We start from the raw sequence: 18,769 nt of genomic DNA on the forward strand, positions 1-18,769 counted from the left end.
CCTGCAGTATGGAGTGAACTGACCCTGGAAGGTTGTTCTTTGACCTCCACATGTGTACTGTGACACACATGCACACACAGAAGATACATAAATGTAATTTTTAAAAAGAATTTGTTGAGTCAGTTATTGTAGTTTGAGAGGAAGTACCAGGTAGTTGGCTAAGGATCAGTGGGTATGGGTTTGAAACCTGACCTTGCTTTTATTTTTTTATACTTCAGTTTCCTCCCATATAAAATTGAAAAGGGTACATTTATTGAGTTGGGACACTTAAATTTGATAATACAAATAAAGTATTTGAAACAATGTCTTGTATTTAGTGAATAATCTATTCAAACTATTGTTGGCTTTAGAATATTTTAATTTATGTGTCTCTTTCCCTAATAAGGCTTTGAATCAGTGAGTGAAGGACATAGCAAGAAATCTGGATCTTAAGTGAAAGATAACATTTCTAACCTTTCAGAGTGTCCTGAAAACTTGAGTCTAAGTCCGTTTTTTCCTAGCAACTGCAACATTTGGCATCTTGCCACACATATGAAATTGACATTGATGGTAATTAGCATTTCTTAATTATACTACATAATTGGTTGCTTATTTAAGACTCTGCATGCTTTACTTAGTAGTTCTATGGAACTCTAGGAATACCATTTACTTTTAAGCCTCCCTTAGTCTGTTTGGCATTTAACCAACTTTTCCAAATATGGATTAAGGCGTGAGAGGCTGAACAAAGGGGTAGAAATGAGGGTAAAACATTATACCTCTGAACCAGACATGTGTAGTATAGCTTCACTGTTTGCTTTAAGATAGGTTATCAGATTATTGGATAATTCCAATCAGATGTAATTTCAGTAAACACTTTCCAGAGGTAATATAAGACATTAAAATACCAATAACCTGTCTTCTTCTATTACTGTAAATGATTAAGACATTTTACTTACATTCTTTTTATTATTTCAGAATCTGTTTCTTTTACCTTACATTTAGCATCCCTCATTTTGTTCTAAATACCAAAACCATCTGTATAATCTTGGCAAATTGATAGAAGTCCTGTTTGTTTTATTTTTATCTCTGAGCTTGCTGTTAAATTTGTAGGGTTTCTGTCTCACTGTTTCTGATTATATGAAAGGAAGTTTGTCTTCTTTTGAACATAGGAACAGTACACAACTACTCATCAGTATTCACTTGAAAATTGTTGCTAGAAAAACTAGATTTTTCCCCTAAAAGGTCTTAAACTGTTAAAGAAAAATTCTAGTAAACTATTATCAAATGAATGTGGAAATCTCAATGCATCAGTCTTACGGTAGAAGCTAATACCGTATAATGGCTGTAGTGTTGGGAACTGCTTTTTAAAAGTGCCACTGTCGGAGCACTGACTATTTTAGCTGAACATTCTGAAGCAGCAAGTTCTTAAGAGAATGGGTGTAGATGAATGGGGATAGAAACTGTAGTTGGTTTGTGAGATAGAGCTGGCTCTTAGCAACAGACGAGTTGACCCTTACTCCATTGTCAGTCAAGATTATAGTTAAATGACACTATTTTCCTGTAAAGAATAATTTAAGTTGGTATGGTGGCACATATCAGCACAGTGAAGGCCGAGGCTTGAAGATGATGAGTTCTGGACCAGCCCGGCATATATAGCGAGACACTGTCAAAACAATTAAAAAACTCTTTTTTGTTGTTGTTGTTCTAATAAGTACTAAGATATTCCTACCCTTCACCTTTCATTTTTTTTTTTCTGGATGTCAGAACTTTGTAATAGTATTTTAGTTAAATTTTTTAATGTGATGTTGGGAATTGAACCTGGGTCCCTGACATGCTAGGCAAGTGTGTTGTTATTGAGCTACTCCACCAGTTTCACATAGTATTTATTCATGTTGCTTTGTTGGCGATAATTGCGCTGAAGTTGGGTTCATGGCTGTTGTTTGAACTGCTAGCATTGATGAATACTTTTCATTCTTTTAGCCTAAGGAACAATAGAAGTTCCTAGTTTCATAGATATGTTTTTAAAAACAAGGCTTTTCCTTTTCTGATTAACTGCTGTTTTAATATTTCTTGACCACCCCCCCCCCCCCATTTTTTAAGAGCCAGGGTCTTACTAGGTAACTCTGACCGAGCTGAAGACTTCTTATATAGACCAAGCTAAATACTCTTCCTGCCTCACCCTCCTCATGATGGCTGGAATTATGGTAGTAAGATACCATTCCCTTGACTTTTGTTTTGTTTTTAAGGGTTGTTGTTCAATCAACATTCTTTTGTTTATAGGTGGTAGAAGATAAATTTAGCCTAACTCACTAAAAATGGGAATTAATTGCAAGGATGCTGGGGACTTCATGGCATCCAGTGGTAGAAGAGCAGCTGTACCTCCTGAGAGGGCTTGAGGTCCGGAGCTGGACAGGCCTCACAGTCAGGAGGCTCTGGTCTCTGCCCCCTCCACCAGCACAGTTCCCTTGCTCCCTACTTGTTCATTTCAGCCTCATCTCTCTGCACGTGTCTTTCACTGTTGCAGGGCTAGACTATGACTTCTGACCCATGTGTTGTTTTGAGGCAAGGTCTCCCTATGTAACTTGGCTGGCCTAGGATGAGGTTGGCCTCGAGATCACAGAGATCTACCTCCGTCTGGCTCCCAATGCTGGGATCGAAGGCTTGTACCTCTTTGTCAGGCTGTCTTCTGACTCCTAAATTCATATATTGTCTCATGATTCTGTGCTCTCATTTTAAAGCCTGATAGAGAAAATGTCCACAAGGCAAGTATCCTTTGTCTCATCTAGTCAGCTATGGCAAATGAAACCACGGTTTCACTGAACAAGATTCTCAACACCAGCTTTGTGGAAAAGGATAGGACATCCAGCTTCCCAAAGACAGGTATATACAATGAATAGACATCCTAAAAGCTGCTAGTTACAAACGGATACTAGATGATGGAAAATAAAATTAATTTTAAATGAAAGTAAAAGAAACCTCTCAGTGTTGTAGCATAATACCAAAGAACTTAAATTAATTCACTCCCAACTCAGCGGTGGCTATTATGAAAGCTTGAACATCTCTCCCCTTTCAGGTGAAAACCAGTGGAGGTAGAGGCATCCTTTACCCTCCTGTGTATAGAATTTGTAGTCCAATTCCTTCTATGAATATTTGTATATTAATATATACTGTCTTTAATACATTAACTTCTAAAAAGCATCTCTGAGTTGTAGTCTTATTATGTAGCTCCGACGGGCCTTAGACTTGATATACAACCCAGGTTAGCCTCCAGACTAGATTCTTCCTTATTGGTGTGCCACTGTGTCTTACCTTAATCACATTACAATATTCCTTATTTAGCAAGCATTTGTTTATTGCTTGGGTAATACCAAGGATTGTGCTATAAAACAAGTTATACTTTTGTTTACTCAGAGAATTCATATTCTGGTGGAAAAGAGTAGATGTTCAAAGAGGTCCTTAGAGTATTAGTGTGATAATCATATACAATGTGTGTCTAGTCTTGAAGCCCTAGACTAGAAAGTGGCTGTCTTGCATAGGGAAAGCACAGAGCAGGATGCACTTCACTGGAGCTGACCATTTGACTAGAGTGTTCTGGTGGGAGGAACTAAATTTGAATTTTCAAAGGTACCTGGAGTTATGTAAATGAAACTCTGTCCAATGAATCTCAAGTAAATTTTTATACTGTTCAATTTAATGAAACTGAAATTCAATGAAACTGTTCTTAAACCTGCCTTTCAAATGTCTGAAATTATGGCTCTTTTGAAAAGATAGCTGTAGATTGTAGAATGCTCACACCATTTGTTCTTTAGCTTTATGCTCAACCCCTCTTTTCTTTGTTTTTGTTGTTGTTATTGTTATTTGTTTTGTTTTGTTTTTGAGACAGGGTTTCTCTGTGTAGCCTTGGCTGTCCTGGAACTCACTCTATACACCAGGCTAGCCTCAAATTCACAAAGATCCACCTGTCTCTGCCTCCCAAGTCCTGGGATTAAAGGCGTGCACCACCACTGCCCAACTTGCTTTATGCCACTTTTGAGAATGGAATGTCATCGGTAACTTCCTTTTAGAGTCTTCTTTTAAAACTTTTTATTGGTTCTTTGTGATTTCACTTACCAGCCCTCCCCTTGTACCTGCCTTCTACCTTTGCAATCTCTGCTGCAAGAAAGAAAAAACAATCGTACTGTGGAAGCTGTCGTGTGTCCCAGTGAGTCCCATAGGATATATACCCTTTTGTTCACACGTCTTTGCTTGCAAACAAATCTTCATTGTAACACTTCATTGGTCTGGTATAAGACCTCTGGCTTCTGCTTCACTATCAATACCGGATCCTCACTGGGACTCCTCTCAGATATCCTGTTGTTTCCCAGTGTCATGGAGACCCTGTAGTTTGGATCTGTAGGACTGGGTCCTTCATGCACTCCAGCAGTTTATTATTGGGATAGATGTTGGGGTGGACCAACTCAAAGTCCTGGATCTGAGTCTGAGAGGTATCTGAGCTGGTCAGACTGCTATCTCCCTCATGCCTTTGGGGCCGACTCACCAGCAACCCCTGCTATGATGACCAGCTCTTCCTTGCTGCCCAGGGAAGATGCAGGGTCGGCTCTCTCAGTGTAGCCGACAATGAAGGACATGGCCAGTTCTCCCATTCTCATGACCCCAGGGCCAGCTCTCCTGCCTGCCATAGATGGTGAAGGACAAGAGAGGGAAGGAGAGCATCTTTCCCTAATCTGTGCCACCACCCAGCAGACAAGAGGCAGGGCCTGCTCTCCCACATTCACACTGTCTGGGGCCACTCACCTGTAACCTCCACATCTAGGACCAGGAGTCCCAATGAGGTTCCAGTATCAATAGAGTGGCCCACTGCCAGGACCAACTTTACCACCTGGTCCAGGTAAAAGGGAGGGGAGGGATCTCCCCACTGATACCATCTCCTTCCTCCTCTTTCTCTTCCTCCTCATTACCGTCCTCATCATCATACAGCAGACAAGAGGCAAGGCTGGCTCTCCCACACTCTTGCCCTCACTCTCGTGGTTACCCACAACCCCCACATCCAGGATCATCTCTACTGTGCTGCCCAGGTGAGATGCTGCTCTCCCACTTTGATGACCTCGGGCTCAGTTTCCCAGCCTGCTGTAGGTGGCAAGGGGCAAGGTGTGTGTGTGTGGGGGGGGTCATCTCTCCCTTGTCCATATCACCACACAGACAGACAGGTGGAGGGGCCAGCTCTCCCACAATCACGCCCTCAGGGCCAGCAAACCTGCCACCAGGGTCATTTCTACTATGTGCCCAGGCGAGGTGCAAGGTCCGCTGTCCTGAGGGCTGCAGCTGGTGAGGCATAGAGCCAGCTCTTCTGCTCTACAGCTCAAGGGCCAGGCCCCCACCTGTCACAGGTGGTGAGGGGCAGGAGGGAGAAGGGTGTTTCTTCCTTGTCCATTCTTACGTGTCCATTTCTTACTCAGCACAAAATTAAAAATTATTTGACTTTTCTCACTTTAATTCTTTTTTTTTTTTTTTTTTTTTTGGTTCTTTTTTTCGGAGCTGGGGACCGAACCCAGGGCCTTGCGCTTCCTAGGTAAGCGTTCTACCACTGAGCTAAATCCCCAGCCCCTCCTACTTTAATTCTTAACATGTGCTTCGCCAAGTCATCCACATTACTTGAATTATATGTAACTGTACCTTGTGTGTTTGGTTAGTTGGATTTTGAGTTAGGGTCACTTTTTGAAGTGACAGCTGGCCTCTAGCCTCCACCTCCTAAGGGCTGAAATCACAGGCCTGTGCTGCCTTCTGTCTTCAGATGCTCTCTGACAGTGTAGTCAGAGGTGATACACAGAGAAGGGGAAGAGAATGGACTGTGGCCTGTTTCTCCTATTGTGTACTCTGCCTTGCCATCTCTTACCACACGATGCCTCTTCCTTTTCAAACCTCAAGCCTGAACTGCGTTCCTTCTCATTTCTCTGTCTTTCTAGTTAGAATCCTCACTTCCTATGTTGCTCGTTTACTTTTCTGAATTGTCTGCTAAACTCCAGAGAGGTGGACACACCATTTCGTCTTTATGCTGTCATTTCCTGCCACAGTTTGGCACATGGTAGGAGTCTTCATTGTAAACAGGAGTCAGCTTTGGTCAACTGAAGCAAGAGATAATCAATTTGTTAGATATTACTTATTTTGCAAGAATGGAGAGCTACATGTTGAGGAAAAACCAGGAAACAAACCTCAGAGCCAGACCATAGGCAGACTGAAAAGCCATAGTATCCTTCCCCCAAGACATCATTCACTGATGCTCCTCTTGTTACTGGGTTCACTATGCACTGATTTATGAAGTAGGTGTGTATTTGGCCTATAAACAATAGAAGTTATTTTCATACTTATAACTACTGAGCGTCTAGAATCATGATCAAGTTACAGTTGGAGAGTCTTCTTGTGGGTGACAGACTGCCAAGTCATATGCACACTTGGCCCAAAGAATCCTAAGAATAGATTCTAACCTATCCTTGAAGTGCTAACTCTCAATTTAAATTCTGCAAGAGTGCATTGAATTGACTGGCCAGTGTGTCAGAGCATGGCAAACAAGTATCTGGCCTTGTGATTGGTCAAGTTTCTGTTATTGGCTCTAGAGTCTACTTTCTTTCTAGACACATGACAGGTTCTCTAGGCAGAGGGAAGAGTGGCCAGCTCAGGCTTGGGCAGTGAGAAGTAAAACTGGCATCTATCCATTTCAGTAGCCATCTGATTAGTAAGAGCCAGAGCCATGGCACCTCATCTCTAAGCCTTATCATCATCAAGCATCCAAGTATGGTCACCAGTGTTGTTCAAACTCAAATCATTACAACGCCATAAAATAAGCAAAGGATAAGCAAAATTATTCTTTGGCATCTACTTATTTAAGGTGCAGTTCTTGCCTGTGTGTGTGGTGTCTGAGCAGAAGCTTTGGTTTACCTGGCAGTTGGACCCTGAAGGAACTGCCATTTGAATTCTGCTTAGATGATTCTAGAGCACACAACTGCTATGTTAGAAGAATAAGTCAGTTTATTCATCTCTAAGCTGCCATGTAAGGTTTTACAATAACCAGTTTTAGAAAACTGAATGTGCATACACCTCTGTATTAGTGAACTCATTCTTGTTTTTTTAAATATTTATTTATTTATTATGTATACATCATACAGTTTTCTGTCTGTATGTGTGCCTGCAGGCCAGAAGATGACCCCAGATCTCATTATAGATGGTTGTGAGCCACCATGTGGTTGCTGGGAATTGAACTCAGGACCTTTGGAAGAGCAGTCAGTGCTCTTAACCGCTGAGCCATCTCTCCAGCCCCTCATTCTTGTTTTTTAAAATATGCATTTATATGTCAAAGGATATATGCAGTAACTTCTGTCCAAGGCAGTAGCTTAACACTGGAAACAAACCAGATGTCTACTAACAAAAGGGTAGATAAGTTATTCAGAATTGTTCAAAAATTGTCATTAAAATGAAAATTTATTCAGAAATGGAAATGAACAACCTACAGCTACATAGAAAAGGTGTGGCTGACTCTCCAAAACAATGTAAGGTGAAAAAGCAAGCCCTCTCCTTCACCCTCCCAGCATAGACTACGGGAGTCAATCCATGTCCTACTTTTATAATGTTCACAAAGGGAGAAATCTAGCATTGGAATTCAAAATGGTGATTCTCCAGGAAAATGGACGGGCTTTCTGTTCCTGGCAGTATCTTGTTCTTGACACTGGAGGTATTTATAATGGATAGTGAGAATTCTTGGAGTTGAATTTTCTTTATGTTTGTTACTTTTTAATTAAAAAGAATCAAAATGGGCCTGGAGAGATGGCTCCGGGGTTGAGGGCACTTGTTGCTCTTGCAGGGAACTGTTATTTGTCCCCAGCACCCACACAGCAGCTTACAAACCTCCTGTTTGAGGAAATCTAATGCCCTCTGCTGACCTCTGTAGCACCTGGCATACATGTGGTTCATACACATAAATACATCAAGACATTCACATACATAAAATTTAAAAAATCCAAACAATAAAACAGGCCCGTGTATGGACTAAATTGGGGGGCAAAGCTGAGTGAGCTCCTCAGGTTGTGAGCTGGGTTTTATCTGCACTTTGTGTATTTTAGAAGAGATTGTTAGCATTAATCAGTTCTTCTAGGGCAGTTCATGACACCTAAAAGGTTAAGAGCCCTTATCATGTATCTATAAAAGAACAGGTACATACAGAAAAGTTGTTCTTTTATACATTTCACTGTGGATGGCACATTTCAATTCTGAGATCGGGTTCTCTACTTTGGATCATTTCACACTTTCTCAGGCTTACTTAAAAATTTCTTTCAGATTTACTTTATTAAAAAAATGAACAGAATTAAGGTAGGTATGCCTATAGAAGTCACTCATGAGAGGGTGAAAATGGAAATGAGGCCCAGATATGATGGCTGTAAAAGCAAGCCTGAGGGGCTAGAGAGATGGCTCCATGGCATGTACCAGTTTCCACTCCATTTCCCCTGCCTTTGGCCATTAGAGCTCCTCCAAGGATGACTGCTTCCTTACTTCCCATGGTCTTCTTCTCACCCCAGTTAGACTTCCTTCATACCCACACTTTACTGAAATGACCCAACTCAAGGTCATTGATTGGGTCTTTGCTAAATCCAGTGACTAAGTACCTTGTAGGATGGGAGTGGGCCGAGTGCTTCATCGTGGGTCTCTTCCTCCTCTACTTCTGTCATAGTCCTGTTGGGGGCTCTGCATCTCTGTTATCTTCTTGTAGGTATTCATTCTAATCCGTCCCTGATGCCATCCTAAAATATCGCTGGGAACCATAACTACATTTCTATTTCATAGTTTTTTCCTTGCTGAATGATATTCAGTATCTACCACATTTTAAAGTCATCCCTTGAATTACAGCTATCAGGGTTGTTTATTTATCCAGTCAACAACTACTGCATGCTGTTCATCAGGTACTACTGTCATTGTGTACAGCAGAAAACTCCTAAACCTCAAAGAACTTTTACAATATTGTGCAAAGAAAGAGAATTTAAAACAACCTCAGTAAATAAAATACATAGTATGTTGGAAAATAGCTGAGCATAGTGGTACGTGCCTTTAATCTCAGCTCTAGGAGATAGAGGCAGGCAGAGCTCTGTGAGCTCAAGTCCAAGTTGGTCTACATAGCAAGTGCCAGGCTATGTAATGAACTCAGCTACAAAAAGTGTGTGTGTGTGTGTGTGTGTGTGTGTGTGTGTAGGTATTATGTATACTTATATGTAATATATATGTTAAAATGAGAAAATTAAGGATGGAGACTGCATCATTCCAAATTCAGTCTTTTCAATCTTTGTATTTCTAGTGACTCTATATAGAGGACAAGTGTACATGGGTTTGGGCTTAAAGTGGAGGATTTCAAAACCTAGATATATAGGTAGAGTCGTGAAGTGGACATTTTGGATCTCAGAATTGAGTCATACCTAGTAACATAAATTTGAGACTAAACACTTTATTGGACTAGTAGGTATTTTTAGTAGAGAGGAGATATGCTTAGTCTAGGGCTGGGATGGCCACCAGGAAGTTTAGAAGAATCATCTGAGTTGACAAGGTAGCAGCTAAGAGTTACTTCTACCAAGCCTGCTGACCTGAGTCCAGTCCCCAGGGCCCACACAGGAAGGAGATAACTGACTTCAACTAGTTGTTCTTAGACCTCCAGACAGGTGAGGGGACATGAGCATGCTCCCATAGTAAAGAAATAAAATGTAGGGTCTTTGTTTGTTTTGTTTGTTTTGAAACTAAGCTGGTCTGAGTAGGCTGCAGTGGCAAGAAATCTGGGAAATGAATTTCAGGCCCTACTCTGCTACTGATGGTTTGTGCTGCTGTACACAAGTCAAATTAGCCTTCCTGGAAATTAATTTCCTCATTGATCAAATGTTGAGATCAAACCAAAGGATTTTAAAATCTTTAAAATCTGAATTTAAAGGAATTTCTTCCTGTTAATGGAAATATGATATAAAATATCTTTAGATCAATTTTTTAAAATTAAATGTTTTGTGCCAAATTTTCTTTATAAATTAGAAAAAAATACCCTACTACAATCTTTTTTCCGGAGCTGGGGACCGAACCCAGGGCCTTGTGCTTCCTAGGCAAGCGCTCTACCACTGAGCTAAATCCCTAACCCCTCCTTTCTTTTCTTGAGACAGAGTCTTACCATGTAGCCCAGGCTGGCTAGAGGCCAGCTTAGACTACAGAGTGAGAGACTCTGCCTCAAACAAGACAAAATACAACAGCCATAAAACCAATACCACCACTTCTATCCAGCAAATCAGTTTTAAGTAATTTCAGAATATAAGAGAAGAAATTCTAATTCACAGTGCTATTAACACTTGTGAAGTGTGCTCATTCTCCTATAACATCGCCAGCACTGGGCTTAAAGGTTTTACTCACATTTGTTCAAATTAATTTCATATCCCAAAGTTTAATTATTTGCAAGATTCATGATTCTTCCAAGGATCTTAGTATTGGTATGTTTTCTGTTTTTTTTTTTAATTTTTACTTATTTTTTATGTTTATGTGGGTTTTGCCTGCATGTGTGTCTGTGAACTCCATGCTTACTGCCCACATTGCATCCCTGGAACTGGGGTTGCAGACTTTTTAAATGGTGACAGAACTGGAATTGAACCTGGGTCCTCTGAAAGAGCATTCAGTGCTCTTAGCCATGCAGCCATCTCTCTAGCCCCCCTTTTCTTTCCTTTTAACATTATTTCTTGGTGCATGTGTATCTGTGCCTCTATACAGATGCTACAGTGCAACTGTAGAGGTCACAGGAAGCTCATGGGAGTTTTCTCCTTTTAACCATGCTGGTCCTAGGATTGAACTAAGGATCTCTCTCTCTCTCTCTCTCTCTCTCTCTCTCTCTCCCTCTCTCTCTCTCTCTCTTTCTTTTTTTTAAATGTGTGAGACAAGGACTCTTGTAGGCCAGACTGGTCTCAGACTCCATATTTAGCCAAAAATGACCTTCACCTTTCAACTCCCCAATACACTGGGATCACATGCATTTATAAGATGCCTTGCTCTTAGTGATTAGGTTTCTGTTTGAAGTGTTGGTTTTTAGTTTTGATCATCTTATTAGATGTCACATAAATTTTTTAAAAATTACACAAGTCATTATTAACTAGAAGGGTAAGGGAATCTCAAAGTTGTTTTCAAGGGTTGATTCTCAAAGTCCATTTCCTATATCATGTTTGTAGAGTTTTAGAGTCAGGATCTCTTTTGGGGTTTAAAGGAACTTTTCACAGGGGTCATCTAAGACCATTGGAAAACAGATATTTATGTTATGACTCATAACAGTAGCAACATCACGGTTATGAAATAGCAACAAAATAATTTTTTTTGGTTGAGGGGGGTCACTATAACATGGAGAACTGTATTAAAAAGTTACAGCATTAGGAAGGTTGAGAATCACTGTCTTAAAGCCTTTTTTAAATGATGGTGACAGAATTGGTAAGAAATTAGAATGTTCAGTGCAGAATTCTAAATCGTTATTTAAGGTGGAATCACAGTTCTGAGTAGTTTGTTTACAGTTGTAAGGAGAGGAATAACGCGACATATTATCTGAGGGAAACAATTCATGGCCCTGCTGATGGCAGTTCACTTTAGGTCCTGGTTAACAAATGCAGATGATAATACAAAGAGGAAGTAAAAAGTTAGAGACGTAGGGATCATGCGCAAGGGGGAAATTAAGTAAAAGACACTGCAAGAGAGGAAACTTAAGACCAGACTTCCTCTCACGCTGGTGAGCCAGGACACTTGGATTTCACAGACCGACCATGCTGGGTATAAATGTACTTTCAGTGTAAGATTGGTAGCTGACTTTTTTAATTTGTAGGTAATCTAGATTTTACTGTGGCAATAGTCAATTTCAGTTATTGTGAGAATGTGTCTAGCATTTAAAAATCTCCTGCTAACTTCTCATCTTACTGAGGTCTTTTTTTTTTTAAATCTCTCCACTTCCTCTTTTTGTTATTTGTTATTATTTAATTTATTTATTTGGGATTGTACCTAGGGCTCTGTGCATGGTTGGCTCCAGCCTTTTATTTTACCCCTTTATGCTACCCTCTCTTCTTAATTATTTTTTAAAACTTTATTGCATTTTAATTGAATGTTTTGTGTGCACACATGCCATGGCACTAGAGTGGAGGTCAAAGGACACCTTGTGGAAGTCCGTTCTCTCCTTCCGCCATGTGGGTGGGGTCTGGCAGTGGAACTCAGTCACTAGGTTTGGTGGCATGCTTGCTGAACCTTCTCCCTGTATCTTTCAATTCAACTTCTTTCTTTTTTCCTTCTCTCTAGTCTTATTTTTGTTATTAGTTCCTTTCTTTCCTTTTGTCAAGTTTAACTTGAGCTTTTGTAAACTGACTTTTTGACTACTGAAGCCTAGGTTCACTAATTTCCTCAAGGATTCTTTTTACTTCATCCTTGAATGTGAAGTATTGTATGTATCAGAACTCCAAAGCAAAGGTCATAATTTGATTTATGGTTATAGACAAGCTATCATACTGTAATTATAAAATTTCTTCAATTATAAAAAGAGTAATTGAAACAAAATCTCCTTGGTCTTGCTTGTAGCTCCAAAATACCATGATTCTGTGATGGTTCCACTTTCCTATGTTTCCTACTATTTTGACCTCACTTGTTACTGAATATTTACATACATGACACGTGTTTCTAACTGCCATGCATGAGGTATAGTAGAAGAAACAGAAATCAAAGCAGCCTTTGAATTGTCTGCAGTCTGTCTGGAGACAGGTGACCGTGTATTAAAAATTCTTTCTAGTCTGATCCTGTTCTGTCGAGAACAGATGCATATTCCCAAGACAACACCAGCTACTTCAGCTCTAACCTAATTAACAGCTTAGGGCCAAAATTACCCTTGAACAAAAGATGACTTCTCTAGTTCTTACACACCTGGGTTCCCATTGTACCTGTTCTGAGGCATCTTTTGTTGCCCCTTTGTTTCTAGTCCATAGTTTCTGTGTAATGAATATTGATCTTAAACTTTAAACTGAGGAGATTGGTCTTTGTTGTAAGTTGCAAGATGATCACTGCCAGCGATCTTCTGTGACTATGTATATACATGCTATTGTATATGTTTGTAGAATCACGATCAAAAGGAGTTGGCTAGATGACAGAGTGAATATGGCCTGCAGAGCTCTCTGGGCCATGTGTATTTCTTGTACTTTGGCTTGTTTCTGCACACCTTTTGTAAGGAGATGTTGCTTTAGGAAGCATCCTTTCCTTTTGCGGGCTGTATATCGGTTTTTTAAAATATATAAATGTATAAAAGCATGCTTCAGGAAGTGAGGACAGGAGGTAGTAGCTGAAGAAAAGTGGGTGTGGTTAAGAGAGGGTGCCACAATGTATGTGCTCCACAATCAGTGATGGATGTGCTAGTAATTAGGGCTAACTATTTACCTGTTTTTTGTTTCCTCTATTAGCAGAAACATACTTTGCAAATACTAATGTAGTAAATAAAAATCAATTAATTCTAAAATCTCTCTTTTTTACATAATTAATGGAATCAGAATAAAGTTTATTCTGTCAATAGAAATATGTGATACTGGGAATGTGACAATAAATTAATCTAAAAATTCAACATTGAAGGAAATGATATGTTTTCTTTAATAACAATACATTGTTTAAAGTCACAGTCAAACCAGTGTTCTTACTGTATTAAAGAATTCATAATGACAGAAAATAAATTTGGGGGCTGGTAAGATGGCTCCAGAGGGTAAGAGCACTTGCTGCCAATCCTGAAAACTTGAGTGTGATTCCTGGAACCCATATAATGGAGAGAACCAACTCCTATGAGGCTTTTTTGATCTTCACTTGTATACAATGTCATGTATACATGTGTATGCACACACACGGCATGCACATACACACACACACACACACACACGAGATAAATGTCAAAAAAATTGTAAAGAAAATGTACTTGGACTTGGTTTTAGCATACTCATCATTCATATTGAAATCTAAACAAGTTGATATCCTATCAGGTATTTGAAAAATTTACAGGTAGTTTCACAGATAGAGTATTTTAACTTGAAATTGTATATGCTGATGTAGTTTTTAAAAAATGTTTCATCAGGTCAGCAGATGTGTTAACTCCTTGATACCAGTGAACAATAAGATTTAGAAATATTTGAAAAAAATATGTACCATTCCGTATGTGTTGCTCGAAGCTGTTCAGTGAGCCTGAAGTGGAGTACTGTCCTACTTTGTAAAAGCATTTGTCTTGATCACAGTTAGCAGTCCAAAAGGTAACAACAATGGCAAACATGCTGGTACAGACGTGTAATGCCAATACTGGGAGGCTGAAGCAGAAGGATTACAAATTTAAGGTTACCTTGAGCTACATTGTAGAAACCTGCCTTTTAAAAAAAATCAAACAATAAAAGCAAGAGGTAACAAGATTGTACTTACATTGTTTTTCTCACAACTCTTTTCACTTTCCCAGCTAAGACACAGTATCAAAATTTGCCTGAAACTTTCTAGGTCTCTTATCTCCCATTTACCAGACTGGCATCTAGGACCAACTGAGTCATGGATTCTTTTTTTTTTTTTCCTTCCTTCCTTCCTTCCTTCCTTCCTTCCTTCCTTCCTTCCTTCCTTCCTTTTTTAGAAAAGGGCTAGCTGTGTTAGCCTTGGTTGACCTAGAATTCACTCTGTAGATCAAGCTGGCCTTGAACTCATAGAGGACTCTTTACTTCTCCCTGCCACCAGTCATTAAAATCTTATTCTTAACTGTTTCTGCTACTATTTCTCTGTCATTAGACAATGGCCCAGCGTGGTTAAAGATACAGTAAATTCCCCTTCTTGATGGACAGATCATTTTGTGCTTTAACTTGTGTTTTCTGAAAATTAGACCCAGTGAAACTTTTTTCCAGGTTAAGTGATAAAGATTTATTGAAAATTCCTGGGATGGTGTTCTACTCACACCTTGAGAAAGGCACATTGTAGAAGTCTCCACTTCCTCAACCCCACAGGCCTAGTACAAGGGAAGAGGGAAGTCATTTCTTCTGAAAGGGTTGTTGATCTTTAGTCTTTTTTAAGCCAAGAAGGAGTAAGAGAATGGGTACAGGGGCCCATCACATGATCCTGGGGTCGGGGGGGGGGGATATTCTAGAACCCCAGCTGACTAAAACTACTACCCTCCCCAAACGTTATCAGTGAGGCCACCTTTTCTTCATTCATAACTACAGCCCACAAGCCCACTCAATCTAAAGAAAGTATGCCCCTGGCTTGCAACCTCACAACAGAGCAGGCCTTGTTGTTTTCTACCTAAGGTTTGGGGGTTTTGTTTGTTTTTCCATGGGGCTAAAAATTTAACATTTTGTAGACTGGGTCAGTACTGTACCACTGAACAACAACATTCCTAGCCCAACTTTGGTTTCTTTTTCCTATCCCTCTTGTATCTGTTGTTAAGGATTGATATGCCAGTTATATTAAGATAGTTTTAAACATTTATAATAAAGGAAAAACCATTTGAACATTGGATTTATTTGGAACATGTATATGGAACTTTTCTGAGTCCATTTTTAAGTTATCTAACATATATATTTTTGTCTAATGAATGAGACACTTAGACACAGTGCCTAAGGAGCAGCCATTTAAGATGATCTCCCTCCCTTGCCCTCACACATGTGGTCTTCTGCGCCCTTTGTTATTCTGCTTTCTCTCCTACTCCCATGTCTATTTCTTTTCAAGTGTGTGTCTATTATTGACTAAAATGTGGGTTCTGAAGAAGCTGGTATTTATCGTAAAATTATTAGTAGTAGATCTTTAAGTATCCACAGATATACTAAGGGGGATATTTTATCGGAATTAATTTAACCTTATATTTTATTCTTTTCAATACAGTATTTCTCAAATCCTAAGGCCCAAAGAACTCACACACTAGGAACTCTTTTCTCCAACCGAAGCTTCAGTAATGTGTGAGTGGCTTTTGTTTTTCTTTGTGATTTGTTTCAGCTGGCTTTCTTCTATGTTAAATATTGGATATTTAATTTTTCAGAACTTTAAGGATTTGGGATGTAGTCATTATATGATAACTGTGAGTGACAGGTAGTACAAAATAATTTATTAAAAAGTATTTTAAGGTGTCTCTTGGAGGGGTAGCATAATACACAGTCTGAAATCCCAGCACTCAGGAAAATGAAGGAGGATTTTGAGTTCAAATTCAGCAGAAAAGTTCTTATAGTCTATTTAATCAACTGGTCCATTGTAGTACTGACCATTTTCAAATATAAGTCTAAGTGTGTGATTATTATATCATATCTGGACATTTCAGTAGTATTTGATACATTTTTAAAGAGCCTAGACCTCAAACTCTCAATCCTTGGACCCTTATAAGCTAGGGTCACAAGTGTGGTCACTATACCCGGCACTGGTAGTTACTAACCTTACAAAACTCAAAGTGTTCAGAATTTTAACATAAATAATGTTATAGGTATAATGGTGTGTGTGTGTGTGTGTGTGTAGTATGTATGTATGTATGTATGTATGTATGTATGTATGTTCCCTCAGATTTTCACTCTCACCTCTTGTCTTTAGAGGCAGTCTGTCTGGGTAGCACATGCTTGCCTACTTTGACCTAATGGAGTGAGATAAGAAATCGAAAGCGTCTGGATTGGTCAGAGATTGAAAGGAGAGCAACAAACCAATCTCCATTAGTTGCTGAATGGGTAAGAACCTTCTTGTAATGGCTTGCAATTTAGTCATCCATACTCTTATGAGCAGAGTGCACATCTTGTTTTCTATTTTCAAGGAAAGCTGACTCCACTGACAGTGAAATACTGGGGCCGGGGAATGGAGCTGCCTTCACGGCAGAGTACTTGCCTTGGTATGGAAGGGGCTGGCTTCCATCTCAGCATGTCATGATGTCAGACTACTTAGCCTGGTCTTGGATTTCACCAAGGTTCAACTATATCTTCTATGAAAAGCTAGTGTTTGTTTTTCATAGCAGCACATGGCTTTAATCCCAGCACTTGGGAAGCAGAGGCGGGTGGCTCTCTGTGAGTTCAAGGCCAGCCTGGTCTCCGTGGTAAGTTCTAGGACAGCAAGAGCTATATAATGAAACCCTGCCATGGTGAGGAGTGTTGAGAGGTTAGAAACAAAAACTCTGAAGGTGCTATCATATACTTTAAATCATTTTAAAAATAACTGAGATACTATCTAAGCAGACTTGCAAATTTAATATATTTTTATTAATTTTTAGAATTTCATAAAATACATTTGTATCACCTTCACCTCATATTCTTCTCTGAGGGATATAAAGTTTTAAGAGGCCTGTAAACATCTCATTTTCTTTATATTTTATTTATTTGTATGTATCTAGACATAGGTGGGTACATACATACCGTGACATGAATATGGGAATCAGAGGACAGTTTGTGGGAGTCAGTTCTCTCCTCCACCTTGGGGATCCCAGGACTGAACTGAAGTCATCAGGCTTGGCACCAAGTGCCTTTACCCTCTGACTCATTTTGCCAGCTCCTAAACATTCTGTCTTATGAGTACATTCATAAGGTTATTTATAATATTTTGAAAAAGACAGTTGTTAAATAAATATTAGTTTATTACACAGTATTGTTAATTCAAATGAATAATATTTCAATGCTTTGTATTAAAGTTATTATCTAGAGACCCTTTGAATTAAGTGCATGGTTTTGTGATCCCCAGTTTCCAAAAATTAATGTTAAGAAGTGTATTTTCTGAGGCCAAAGGCTCATGGAAGACCACTTCCCTGGCATCAATCCCCATCAGCCATAAAAAACAAAAACAAACAGGAAGTTGTGTGTGGTGTGTGTGTGTGTGTGTGTGTGTGTGTGTGTGTGTGTGTGTGTGTCTTATATGTGTGAGTGCTGGTTTGTGTATGTAAGCATGGATACATTCATACGTGTGTATTTACATAGAGGCCAGAGGTCAATGTCTGATGCCTTCCTCTGTTAATCTCCACCGTATGCTTTCACACAGAGTTTCTCACTGAACCTGGGACTCACCCGGGTGCATTGGAATTTACAGTCTATATCTCCCTACCTCAGGCACTCCCAGCTGTTATATGGGTGCTGCGGATCTGAACTCAAGTTGTCAGGCTTACACAGCAGCTCCTTTACCCACTGAACCAACTCCTCAGCCACTGGAGAAGGTTTTACTTTGATGTGCAACACAAATTTCCTCAGGGAAGCTTCTTTATTTTGAACTAGCATTTTCTAAAACATGTAGAGTTTTCTGGTTGTTAGGTGGTAAAATAAGGTTTATTGCCCAAGTACATTTTTGGAAATCTTGGGATAAGCAAATGACTACTAACTTTAATATTTCCCTTTCTATATATATAAAATATATGCTATAGGTATCTGTGTGCCCCATATGTGAAACTGTGGTAACTGTAGTAACCGTGAAGAAGTTATGGTATGTGTGCATGCCTATTTGTTTGCACTTGGAATCCTTTTTCTTGTTTGTCTTTATTATAACCAAGACTGATATGAGACACGTTCTCGATTGTTCTTTTAAATACTGCTTCCCCCTGTAACAGTGGTTTACAAAGCCAGAAGCATATTACCCTGAAGGAGAAGATAAGGCGTAACTGCTGGTAAACTGAAGGTTTTGTTCTTAAATGCTTATAGATGTATGTATACATTTGTCTTTTTAATTTATTGTGAGAGTGTTGTGCTCTCTTTATCTGAGTTCTTGTTTGTTGTATTTGCTGAGATAGATTTCCATCTATGTTTTGTGGCTTAGAATTGGAGCTCAT

General features: G+C 39.4%; 1 protein-coding gene across 6 annotated transcripts in view; it reads left to right on the forward strand.

The window, feature by feature from the left end:
• Dennd4a (DENN domain containing 4A) overlaps window positions 1-18,769 on the forward strand; it is a 112,201-nt gene that overhangs the window by 8,369 nt on the left and 85,063 nt on the right. For all 6 annotated transcript variants that reach the window (XR_015626631.1, XR_015626633.1, XR_015626632.1 and 3 more), the window contains 2 exon segments: window positions 15,877-15,950; window positions 16,570-16,700. The gene's annotated coding sequence lies outside the window, so the exon portion shown is untranslated.

This window comes from Rattus norvegicus, chromosome 8 (assembly GCF_021556685.1).
Source record: "Rattus norvegicus strain SHRSP/BbbUtx chromosome 8, alternate assembly SHRSP_T2T, whole genome shotgun sequence".
In the NCBI taxonomy this organism is placed as follows: domain Eukaryota; kingdom Metazoa; phylum Chordata; class Mammalia; order Rodentia; family Muridae; genus Rattus; species Rattus norvegicus.